Genomic DNA, 13307 nt, shown 5'->3' with positions numbered 1-13307 from the left:
CCACACACATCTCCTCAAAAGAAGGAGGTTTGGCAGAGCTTTGGCCTGGTGTGTGTGTGGCCAATCCCACCTGGAGTGTTGCAGGAGTGGAGGATATGTACATGGGAATCTGCCTCATGTCATATCAGATGCAGGCAGTAGCCTACACCTATGTTTGGATGCTGGGCACCATTTTGAATCAAGGTGGCAGACTAAAATATGACATTGGTGTGACTTTGCCTATTTTTTGGTGCAACAGATTGAAAATCGGGTGGTGATAGATGCTTGTGCCTGATATCCCCCATCAAGCTTTCTCCTTGTGTTTATTTTCAAGCCCTGGAGAACATGGGCCCAGGGTACCCCAAGGATTGCCGCAACCCTTATTTTCCAGCTCATTCGCTGAGATCACTTGCAGGAATGTTTTTGGTCATTCCCTGAGTAGCTGGGGCTTGTTTGACAAGGTGTCTTCTCCATCACGGAGAGCACATGTTGCGGTTGAGGATTCCAAGACACCTTGCTGTTTCTGGGCAGATGGTTTGGCCAACTCGTAAGCAGGGGCGGGCTGTTGCTGGGGAAATTTAGATGTTGGCATTTAGTGATTGACAGCCCTATTTGCTAAATACAAGGCACGCAGCAACGGACGTCTTCTTTCGCTGCGTGCTTCGGATCACCCGCCCTCCCTTCCCTAATGTTAGGCTGTTTGCTTGGCCTTGCTATTGCCTGTCATGGGGTCGTCTGCTTTGGGGCAGGGACCCAGTAGGAATTTTGCCATTTGGCTGATTAGTGTGTGCCACTTGGTTTTCGCCTACCGCGTAGCAAATTGTAAGGTTTGCGGTTAGGCATTGGTCTGGAATTGGTTGCTGGAGGGGTATGGATTCGGCTGTGCCTGGCCCCCAAAATGCTGCTGGTGGTGGAGGGGTATGGATTCGGCTGTGCCTGCCCCTCCAAAATGCTGCTGCTGCTGAAGGGTTTTACCATTAAAGGAACCCAGGAGCTCCCCCATGCTTTTGTCCGAAACCCCCTGGCAAGGGGCTAGGGCCACGCACGCCCCTGGGAGCATGCTGGGGAGAGGTGAGGCATGGTTCCCAGTCCCGTCTCTCTCCCCAGGTGACTTACCCTTCCTGACTTCGCGGGGGGTGAGAATGTCAGAGCTGTCCCCGTGCGGGGGCAGTTAGTGCTACCAATGCCTAAGCAACCACTCACATTGCTGTATTTGAATAAAGTTGTGGCCAAAATTATGCCAATTTTTTTTTTTAAAGTGTCAATTGTGTTTTCCTTTGGGGTGTATTGGGGACCTCGACACGCAACAATAACTTGAGGCTGCAGTGCCATTGGCCCAGTTCTGTGGAACACCCTACCAATGGAGATTCAGTGGCCACTTTCTGTGCCAACTTTTAAAAGCATGTTGAAAACTTTTCTATTCTGCCAGGCTTATGGAGGTTTGTTTTTAGTTTCTTTTTTGCTTTTAACTCTTTTTTTTAAATTACTTTTTATGATTTTATTGTTTGGAGATACACACACACCAACAAACTAACAAACTAACAAACAATAAATGCACTGGTGTGACATACCCTCCAACATTTCACTGATGAAAACAGGGATGGGCCATTCCATAATAATAATTTTACTATTTATACCCCATACATCTTATTGGGTTGCCACAGAACTCTGAACAACTTCCATCATACATAAAAACACAATAAAACATTAAACATAAAAAACATTCATTATACAGGATTGCCTTCAGACAGCTCGGGGATGGGATAACTCCATCCCCTCCAACATTTCTCCAATGCAAATAGGGACATCCTAAGGAAAAGAAAGACATTCTGGGATCAAATCAGAAATAGGGACACCTGGAGGGTCTGATGTGAATACATCTGTATGGACATCATATTCCAGTTTTGTGTGATCAACTGCACTCACTGATTTGGGTGACTCTTAAGGTATTGCTCCCCAGCTCAACACAATGTTCCGAAGATGGTCTTCATCTGTATTTTGGACACCAGACACCATTTTGAATTAAGATGTTGAATCAAAATGTGACTTTGGTAAGACTTTGCCCAATTTGGTGTGATGATTACAAACAGGCTTTCCCAAATTGGAGGACAGAGTTTTTGCATATGGTTTGCCACTGGATGAACTGAGGTCGCATCAGCGTGTGCGCATGTGCACAGCCCCCAAACCTCACAAATTGCACTCTCCATTTAAAATTGTAATAAAGTGCCATTTTGATAGAGTAGATTAACCGCTGTTATTAGCAGCAATAATTTGCCATAATAACAAAAATAATGATAATTGTGGGTCTTGGAAGTGAAGAAAAAAAGCATTTTTTTTTAATATAAGCCATAAATACCTAAGAAAAATGTGCAAGCAAAGCATCCTCTCCTCCTCAGATCAATTGGGAGGCAATATTAAACCTTTCTTGGAAGATTTTCTTGCCACATTTTAATTACCTGTCCTGTTTGTTTATATTCAGTTACATTTTTCTGAAGATGCAAAGTTTTCTTTTTTTAAAAAAACCCCAAACACCTTGGTATTTAGGAAAATCCAAAGCTGGGGTGATGCATGCTCAGGTGCTAATTTATTTGCATCAATTAATTCCAGGCCCCTGATGTAAACCAATTAGTATTCAACCCTTAATGGAGTCATTATCTGTCAGATTAGCTTTTCGAAATGCTTGTCACCGTTACAGGACTAGGCGGCAGAACTTTGCTAATAAAACTAGCAGAATTAATGGAGTGAACAGCAGAGATAATGACTTAATGTGGAACATACAGTATAGACGAGGGGACTGATCAATGGCATTCTCAAAATAAAGATGTCAGAGAAGTAGCTACAGTATTCTTAAAAAAAACAAAAGCAAAACTCAACAACACCAAAAACCAAGGGAGTGGGTGGGAATTGAACAACACTACTCGCACACATTCAAGAGGACATTATTGTCTTTGCAATGGTACAAAGCATAGTAAGTATATTTCCTCCTTTTGACCCTTATATCATGATTGCAGGGAGTCTTTTCCCAGACCTTCCTGGAGATGCTGGGGTTTGAACCTGCAGCCTTCTGCATGCAAAACAGATGCTCTACCACAGAGCCACATTTCCTTCCGTGATCTCCTTGGTGTAGATTTGACTCTCAGTGCCATTGGCTGCAGGCACCTATGAGTGTGTGCAATCAGCCCAAGACATGGTGTACATGGTGCTGGTCATGAGCTGGTCCTCCTGAGAGCTGATGTGAATTGTTGGCATCCGTCTGTCTTGAGAGATAAGGGAGTGTACCTCTGGGGATGAAGTCAAACTGCTGGAGAATCACAGCACCCACTGTGGCTACAGAGACTAGTAACTCGCAGCTGCTGCCTTCTGTGTTGTTTTTGCTGCAATGACAGCACCAAAGTGACCTCTCTGGGGCCCACGCCTGGGCAGTGTGTATGGAGATCCTGGGCTGCTCAGATGACAATATCTCCCTCTCAGCCTCACTGTTGTGATCCAAAGGAAAGCAGAGTCTGGCACCAGCTTGGCTGCAGGAGTTCCTGGAAGGAGGCATACAAGTTACCATCCAACCATCTTAAGGACTCCACTCCAGATCTGTGTAGGGTTTAGTCCGTAGCCTTTTTCTCTTGAAGATATCCTGCTTTCATGTAGGTTTCTGGGGCTCTCTGCTATGAAAATAATGGGCATTCCAACATAGTGAAGCTTTTTCTCCTTCCAGAGTCATAGATTCACAAAAGGAATCTTTTTTTCAAGGATTTTTAAAAGACAAAAAAGAAATCCTGTTTTCACATTTTCCAAAATCAACGAGTGTCATTACATCTCATAAATTAAAGAATTTAAACAATGCAGTCATCATCACACCAATCTGGTGTTGAATTAGAGAGGTTATACTTTCTCAGGAGCAAGAAAGTGTAAGAGTTGCCACTCCAGGGAGATTTTCGGTGCTGGGATCTCTTTTATTTTACCCATGGACTGCCATCTGTCCAGATTTTAATTTGCTCTGAACTAATTTTAAGATGTATTTTAATTAATTGATTGCCTGTTTTTATGTTCTTATGTTCTTGTATACTGTGTTAGTTTTATGATGTTAGCCATCCTGAGTGGCTGGGGAAGGCAGGGTACAAATAAAAATTTATTATTTATTTTTATTATTATTTCATCCTCATCTTTGAGGAAATGTGATTTCTACTGAATTCAAATCTAAAAAAGAAATTCCTGTTCTCACTATGGAACAGTAACGATCACCTCTTCTCCCTCAAGATTCAGAATTTCCCCATAAATAATAAAGAAATTTGCTTCTTTGTTATCCCTCACCTCACTTCCGTTTCCATTCCCGCCGGAGCAGTACCTATTTATCTACTTGCACTTTGATGTGCTTTCGAACTGCTAGGTTGGCAGGAGCTGGGACCAAGCAATGGGAGCTCACCCCGTCGCGGGGATTCGAACCGCCGACCTTCTGATCGGCAAGCCTTAGCTCTGTGGTTCAGACCACAGCGCCACTCCCGTCCCAGACAAAAGTACATACATCCTCTCTATGATTTTCAGATCATAAAGTCATTTCTACATATCAGTTGAAGTCAAGAAAATGAGAAGCTGAACAAATCTGAAACTCAGTGGCGTGCAGTGAAAATTTTCATAGATTTGTGAGGGCGATTGGGGTTGTGCATGAGCATTGCACCTCTCTCCCTAAGCCAGGCAGAAGCTTTCTGGGCTTTGGAAAGGAGGTGCCAGAGGATCATTTAGGGAATTAGCCACCAACTAGGGGACTAGCCCTAGTCCACTATCCACAAGCTACTGCTGAAACTGAGGTTCACCCATTGCTTGCTGCTACTGGTTCTTTTTGTTTTTTAAAGGAAGGAAAAACTGGCTTCTGGATTTGGTTGATTTGGAGCACAGATGCACAAAGGAAGAAAATGCTCAACTGTTCCTCACCTGCCGTTTTCTTGCTCCAAATCACACCTTCCCTATAAGGCTCAAAATATGTGTTTCTAAAGGCAGATGTGAAAGAAAGAGAAAAGGCCACTGGGATGATTCAAAACAGGAAGGCAGAGGACAGAAGGATGGCTTAAGCACCTCTTCCCTGCCCACAACTTTTTGCTCCTCATAAAGGTAAAGGTACCCCTGCCCGTATGGGCCAGTCGTGTCTGACTCTAGGGTTGTGCGCTCATCTCACTCTAGAGGCCAGGAGCCAGCGCTGTCCACAGACACTTCCGGGCCAGGGTGACGAAGCTGCTCTGGTGAGCCTGCACAAGCGCAGCACACGGAAACGCCGTTTACCTTCCCGCTATAAAGTGGTACCTATTTATCTATTTGCACTTAGGGGTGCTTTCGAACTGCTAGGTGGGCAGGAGCTGGGACTGAAAGACGGGAGCTCACCCCGCCGCGGGGATTCGAACCGCCGACCATACGATCGGCAAGTCCTAGGCACTGAGGTTTTACCCACAGTGCCACCCGCGTCCCTCCTCATAACCCCCCTCAAAATGTGCTTTCTTCCTCTTTCAAAAGGGCCATTGGGTTACAGTTACATGCATTTTCATGTAACACATATTTTGCAGCTTTCTTTTTGTTTTTTTCCAGTTATCTCCAGCTTCACTTCAGAGGCCAGGAGGGGGTGCTATCGGAATGCCATGTGCCTGGATTTTCTGCTAAGTCAGTTCCTTTTCTTTTTAAGCTACCTTGTAATTTTTATACTCACAATTAAATTTTGTGACTTGAGAAGGGGATGATGACAGCTGCATTGCAAATGTGAATTTATGGTGTTTGGCTGCTATTTTTTTTTTTAATAAGCAGTAATAAACGATTCAAAGTTTTGAGTTTATGAAAGATAATTTATGTTCTATTAGTATTAGTTGTTGGCATCCGTCTGTCTTGAGAGACAATGGAATGTGTTTTGGGGGGAGAAGTCAAACTGCAGGCGAATCACAGCACCTGCTATGGCTACAGAGACCAGTAACTCGTAATTGCTGCCTCCCATGTCGCTTGTGCTCCATTAGCAGCACCAAAGTGACCTCTCTGGTTTGCAAGCCTAGGGAGTATGTATGGAAGTCCTGGGCTGCCCAGACAACAAGACACACACACCCTGGCCTGGGCTCACTAATATGGTCCAAAGAAAAGCAGAGCTATATGTTTGGCACCAGCTTGGCTGCAGGAGTTGCCAGAAGGAGACGTACAAGGTGCCACCCAACAGTCTTAGGGACTCCACTCCAGACGCGGGTGGCGCTGTGGGTTAAACCACAGAGCCTAGGACTTGCTGATCAGAAGGGCGGTGGTTCAAATCCCCGTGATGGGGTGAGCTCCCATTGCTCGGTCCCTGCTCCTGCCCACCTAGCAGTTCGAAAGCTTGTCAAAGCGCAAGTAGATAAATAGGTATAGCTCCGGTGGGAAGGTAAACGGCGTTTCCGTGCACTGCTCTGGTTCTCCAGAAGCAGCTTAGTCATGCTGGCCACATGACCCGGAAGCTGTACGCCAGCTCCCTTGGCCAATAAAGCGAGATGAGCACCGCAACCCCAGAGTCGGTCACGACTGGACCTAATGGTCAGGGGTCCCTTTACCTTTACCTTTACTCCTTAGCCTTTTCTTCTCCCGATGATGTCCCATGAGGCAGCAGGTACAGATTCTTTCCTTGAGGTTTACTCCCAAAGCCTTTTTCATGATGAGTATAGCTGCAAGGCAGAGGAGGTTTAGGATCAGAGTTCTCCTAGATGGGCTCCCTTCCCAGGTTGACAAGCCCTATCTGCCCCTCCATAGCATGTGCAGAAACCACCTTCTTGACCACTGGACCCACTATTGGTTTCGTCCACTCAATCCACCAGAGCCTGTCTTTGCATGCAGGGGAAGTTGCTAACTCACTGAGGATTCAAGACCCATTGACTACCCACACCTGGTTTAGCTAGCTACTCAAAGCCGCTCCCAGGGTATGTGGCCACTGTCACGTGCTGACAGCTTCTAGTGTTATTAATTTTATTCTGGAACATGCTTGTAGGCCAGTAGGTTCAGGAAGGATATTTTGTTTCTCTTTTAAGTTCTTTGATTTCCCCTTTTACTCTTAAGAGGTGGTCAGCTATTGTATTCCTGGAGTCCAGTGATCTAGTAGCTAATGCTGCAGGAACTGGTTGTGTATTTTGCTGCAGAACCACATCTCTTCCAGAGTGGTCAGGCTCTAAAATAAAGCCACTTCTCACTGTGTGGGTGTCGGGATCTGCCTTACATTGGCTCAGTCTATTTGTTCACCTAAGTGGGTAGATAGATTTTAGCCCAATATTCTCTACTACTATGAGTGGTTGTGACTCCACAGGGTTTCAGCCAGAGAGAGGTGTTTTCAATTACCTGCCACCTGGGAAACTCAACTGAAGATGCCAGGATCTGATCCTGGGACTTCCTGAATGCAAAGCATGAGCTATAGCATTGCCCCAATTTCAACTGGGGTCCATCAAGCTCACCATTGTCCAACGGATGTTGCTGGACTCCAACTTCCAGCAGCCTCAGCCAGCATGGCCACTGGTCAGGTATGAGGGGAGTTATAATCCAACCATATCCAAAAGGTCCTTAACTCTGGCCTGCACTGGTGGACAATGGTTCTCTAGGGCTTTAGAAAGGAGTCTTTTCCAGCCCTACCTGGATATGCCAGAGATTGAACCTCGGATGTTCTGCATGCAAAGCCGACGCTCTACCAAAGAGATACGTCCCCTTTTTAATGGAATTGTGATGAACACATGAAGCTGCCTTATTCTGAGTCAGACTAAGGGCCCATACAGCTCAGCAATGTCTATGCTGACTGGCATTGGTTCTCCAGGCTTAGAAACAGCAGTTTCTTCCAGCCCTACTTGGAGATCCTTTTGCATGAAAAGAAGAAACTATGCTCATTCCTCTGAACATAGAAAAAAGCCTTGTTTTTAGGCAGACCAATGGCCCATCATCAGTATTGTCTACATTGACTGGCACCGTCTCTCTGGGGTTTCAGGCAAGTCATACTTGAAGATGCCCAGGAATCTAGAACCCTTTGCATGCAAAGAAAGTGTTCTGTCCTTCCTCATGAAGGAATGCCCACCCAGCCCAGCATTCTCTACTCTGCTTGGCATTACTTCTCTATGGTCTCAGACACAAAGATCTATATATGTAAGAACAACTGTGGCATATATATATATATATATATATATATATATATATATATATATATGCATGCAGAGTGGTATTCTTGCACTTCAGTGTGAAGGAACCAATTAATTATGTAGCATGTTGCTTTTGAAAATTGAGCAACTGGAACTGAATGTGTTGGGAAATGGAGTTGCCCTTTTTGAGTATGAGACCAGTTGGGTCTTGGGGAGGGGTCATGGCATGCAATGCACTCGAGGCGTGCCTCCCATAAATCACAACACTGGAGTGCCGAGTTTTGCGTTAATCCTTCCTTACGTGTAGAAGTGCTGTCTCTGCAGCTTGTGATAAGGCAGAGGAAATTAAATTGTTTTCCTGTGTGCATGGCACAGCAAGGTGCTTACGCAACTTTTTAATAAAACACCAGCGCTGCTATGGCGATGGTGGCGGCTAATTTAATGCCAGTTAGAATTTCTCCCCTTAAACTTGATTGCTTTCCAAACTATGCAGAGGCCTGAAATGTCCAGCTTTTTGATGCGCTGATACTTGTATGGCCAGTCAGTGAAGGAAGATTATGGAGAGGCAAGAAGCTATAACACTCGCTCACTATACATGGAATGAGTGCAATTTAGAATGGGCCACAGCTTGTGCACTTTTAAAATTCCTGGAGGAGGGTGGGGGAAATAACCTGACTGTTGGTAAGAAACAATCAGGCACAATTAATCCTCAATTCTGATTCAAATCTTCATGTCTATTTCAGTGCATTTGTTGAGCTCCTATGTATGCAGGCTTTCCCCATTCACTTCAATGGCATGTAATTAAAAAATGGTCATCCATCCTCTGCTTGAAAACCTCCAGTGAAGGAGCCCACAGCCTCCTGAGGGAGTCCCTTCTACTGTCTAACAGCTTTTACTTTTATGAAGTTCTTCCTGATGTTTAGTTGGAATCTCCATTTTTGAAATCATTGGTTTAGGTCCTACCCTCTGGAGCAGGTGAAAACCAGCTTGCTCCATTTTCCATGTGACAACCCTTCAGGTACGTGAAGCTGGCAATCACACCTCCTCTCAGTCTCCTCTGTACCAGGCTAAACATAACCAAATCCTTCAACTATTCCTCATAAGGCTTGGTTTCCAGACCCTTGATCATCCTGGTCATCCTCTGAACATTTTACCAACTTGACAATATCTGTCTTAAATTGTGGTGCCCAGAACTGGACGCAATACTCCAGGTGAAAGAAGGAGCCAATCTGAGGCTGCACCCTAAACACACTTTCAAGGTAATAAGCTCCACTGAGTACATTCAGTCTGTCTTTGAATAAACATAGGGATGGTGGAGAATTTAATTTCACTTCATATTTCATGGCAAACCTAACTGATTTTGTGTTTCCAAAACAATATGTGAATCAAAACACAGCCATCCTTCAAAATTTGCACATTCATGAATTGTGCAATGCACTTCTCCAGTCAAGTGATCAGTATACATTGGTTAAAGCGTCATTCAAAATCAACATATTGGTGAAAATAATATACCATTATTTTAGGTATATTTTAGGTATATTACAAATGTATATTAGGAGAAATTTGCACTAAGATCCCCCCCCCATATTGTACAGAAGGGCTAGATGGCCCTCATGGTCCCTTCCAGCTCTAAGATTCTATGAAATCCTTGCTGAATAGGAGACATCATACAGTGGTGCCTTGGTTCTCAAACTTAATCCGTTCCGGAGGTACATTCCAAAACCAAAGCATTCCAAAACCAAACCACACTTTCTCATGGAAAGTAATGCAAAATGAATTAATCCATTCCAGACCTTTAAAAACAACCCCTAAAACAGAAATTTAACATGAATTTTACTATCTAATGAGACCATTCATCCATAAAATGAAAGCAATAAACAATGTACTGTACTGCAAAATCAATAAAACAGTATTGAAGATGATGAAAATGTAATTTTTTCTTACCTGCACTGATAATAGTCATTGTTTAGATGGGGGGGGGGTCAGGGTTCCCTTCCAGAATCACAATTGGTGAGTCCTCTCCTGCCATTCCTTCCCTTGCTTTTTTTACACCACTGACACCTGGTTCAGACCCGCTGATTCTTTTCCTCACCCAAAAACTTTCAATTGAGACTTGCTTTTGCCGGTGTTTTAAAATTTGCCTAAAGTAAGACATAGCATTATCATTGAAAGTGTTAGTAGCATAACATACATACAGCAGCTTTATCAGGGTGATATTTTTCAACAAAAGTTTGCACTTCAGTCCATTTTGCAAACATTTCTTTGATCACTGCAGTAGATACACGTTCTCTGCTCTGCTCCTCCAAATATATTTCCTCAGTTGCCCCCTGTTGCTGCACCTTCAGATTGTTTCGAAGTTCTTCTGTCGTGAGCTCAGTTTTGTGAGGAGTTTTGTGCGGAGTTCCACTAACTCCGCATCATCACTACTCACTTCCAAGCCCATGGACTTTCCCATAGGCACAATTTCACCAACAATAGGTGAATCCTCTTCAACAACCTCACATACACGTTCTGGGACAGTTTCTGGCCACAGTGTCTTCCATGCTGACTTCAGTGTTCTCTGAGTCACATCCCTCCATGTTTTGTCTATGATATGTAAGCAATGTAGGATATTGAAATGATTCTTCCAGAACTCTCTGAGGGTTAGCTCGGTGTCCGAGGTCACCTCAAAGCACCTTTGGAACAATGCTTTAGTGTAAAGCTTCTTAAAATTAGATATGACCTGCTGGTCCATGGGCTGGATGAGAGAAGTCATGTTGGGGGGCAAGAACTTTACAATGATGAAGCCAAACTCTTCCAACAACTCGTCCTCCAATCCTGGAGGGTGACCTGGAACATTAGTCATAAGAAGTAGGAACTTCATTGGGAGATTTTTGTCTTGGAGGTATTTTTTCATACTTGGCCCAAACACTTCATGAACCCACTCAATAAAAAATTGCCTTGCTACCCAGGCTCTGCTGTTTGTTCTCCACATCACATGCAATTTGCTTTTTATGACATTGCTTTTCTTAAATACCCTGGGGTTCTCAGAATGGTAGACTAGCAAAAGCTTCAACTTAAAATCTCCACTTGCATGCGCACAAAATAAAAGTGTCAGCCTTTCTTTCATGGCAATGCTTTCTCCTCCTTTGTTATGTAGATCCTCCATGGCATTTTCTTCCAAAAGAGGCCTGTTGAAAACTTGTTGGGGAACGAAGCCCTGAGACTCAACATAATCTTTAAATTCCAAAATGAATCGGTCAGCGTCTAATTTGTTGGCACTGGCAGCTTCACCATTTCTCATCGCACTGTGTGTGCCACTTTTCCTCTTAAAATTATCAAACCACCCTCTACTTGCCTTGAAACTCTCCCCCTCAGCACTTGCTCCAGGGGTGTTTCTGATGAGGTCGGCTTGCAAATGTAAAGCTTTTTCACAAATTATGCTCTCAGAAATGCTGTCACCTGCCAACTGTTTTTCAGTTATCCATATTAAAAGATTTTTTTCCCCACTTCTTCAATTGTCTGTGTTCGCTGCTTTGTGAGTGTTTTAACACCTTTTGCAACACTGGCTCCTTTAATGGCATCCTTATTTCTTAAGATGGTACAAATTGTAGATTTGGCCATACCAAACTGCATTGCCAGATCACTTACACGGACCCCACTTTCATGCTTGGAAATAATTTGCTTCTTTACCTCTATTGTAGTTCTGTTTATGGTCCTCTTGGCTTTGCAGCTTTTATCCATTTCCGCAGTCACACAATCAATCAATCAGTAGCTGAACTGGGTTCCACACAGTCACAAAAAGAAATAAACGAAAAAGCCACAAAAAGAAAAACGCAAACAATAGCAAAAACAAAAGCACCAAATATAAGTTCCAAATATTACCTCCATGTTGCATGTGTGCTCAGGACTCAACAGATGACAGCCCTCAGTGTAGCACTCAGAACAGAAGCGTGGCACTCAAATCCGAAGCGGAACACTCAAATTCAAAGTGTGGCACTCAGAACGGAAGTGTAACACTCAAATCCGAAGCGAAATACTCAAAACAGAAGCGTTGCACTCAGAACGGAAGTGCAACACTCAAATCCAAAGCGGAACACTCTAATCTGAAGTGAAACATTTAAAAAGAGCATGTTCGGCTTCTGGAAAAAATGTTTGTAAACCAGAACACTTACTTCTGGGTTTGCAGCATTTGGGTTCCAAGTTGTTTGAGAACTAAGCTGTTCAAAAAACCAAGGTACGACTGTGTGTGTGTGTGTGTGTGTGTGTGTGAGAGAGAGAGAGAGAGAGAGAGAGAGAGAGAGAGAGAGAGAGAGAGAGAAATTTGGAAATGTAGAAAACTGAATTTAAGATTGGAAAAATGAGAAGCTGAGAAAAACTGAAACTTACAGCTTTGCCCAGGCCTTGCTGTTTGCCACATGCTGTGCTCATGGCAGAGATGATATCTGAACCTTATACTTCCTGGCTAGTATCTTATCCACTCTCTTACAGAACAAACGTTGGCTACAGCTCATAGTTAGCTTAACCTGAGCCCAGGTCTGGATGACCTGCAACGCAGCATGTTGCAGAAATTTTAAAAAAGACTGCAAAGGAGCAAAGTACTGGAGGCAGTATACCTTTGAATACCAGTTGCTGTGAATCACAAGTGGGAAAAGTGCTGTTGTGCTAATGTCCTGTTTTGAGGCTTCCCAAAGGCATCTGGCTAAGCACTGTGAGAACAGGATGCTAGACTATGGCTCTTCCTTTGTTCTTGAGAACATAATATAAGAAGAGCCTGTTGCGTCAGGCCAAGGACCCATCTAGTCCAGCATCCTGTTCTCACAGTGGTCAATCCAGTGGCCTATGGGAAGCTCACAAGCAGGACCTGAGTACAACAGTATTATGTGAATATCATTTAAGTGTTATCTTAGATGCTATGAAAAATTAATTTAGGGCTACTGGGACAGACAAACAAGAATGTTTGTTCCCCCATTTTTGAAAAGTACAAAAGCCTGCTGTAACAGTCTTGGATGTCTGAGCATCCAATGCCTGTGACCTGTAAGAAGAAATCAGAAATAGTTATTGGAAACTGCACACCATTTTTCCTTTCGCAGCTCTAAGAAAATGAGCTACATGTACTATAAAATGCAGGCTATGTCTTTCCTAATATTTCTACATTCATTACTGAACCCACAAACAATTCGTTATTGGTAATTAATATTAATTCCATCCATTTAATAGCTGGTATTATCAAGGGTAGGGAGATCGGTT

The sequence above is a fragment of the Podarcis gaigeae genome (genome assembly GCF_964106915.1).
Source record: "Podarcis gaigeae genome assembly, chromosome: Z".
NCBI lineage: Eukaryota > Metazoa > Chordata > Lepidosauria > Squamata > Lacertidae > Podarcis > Podarcis gaigeae.
Note: the sequence above shows the minus strand (reverse complement) of the source record.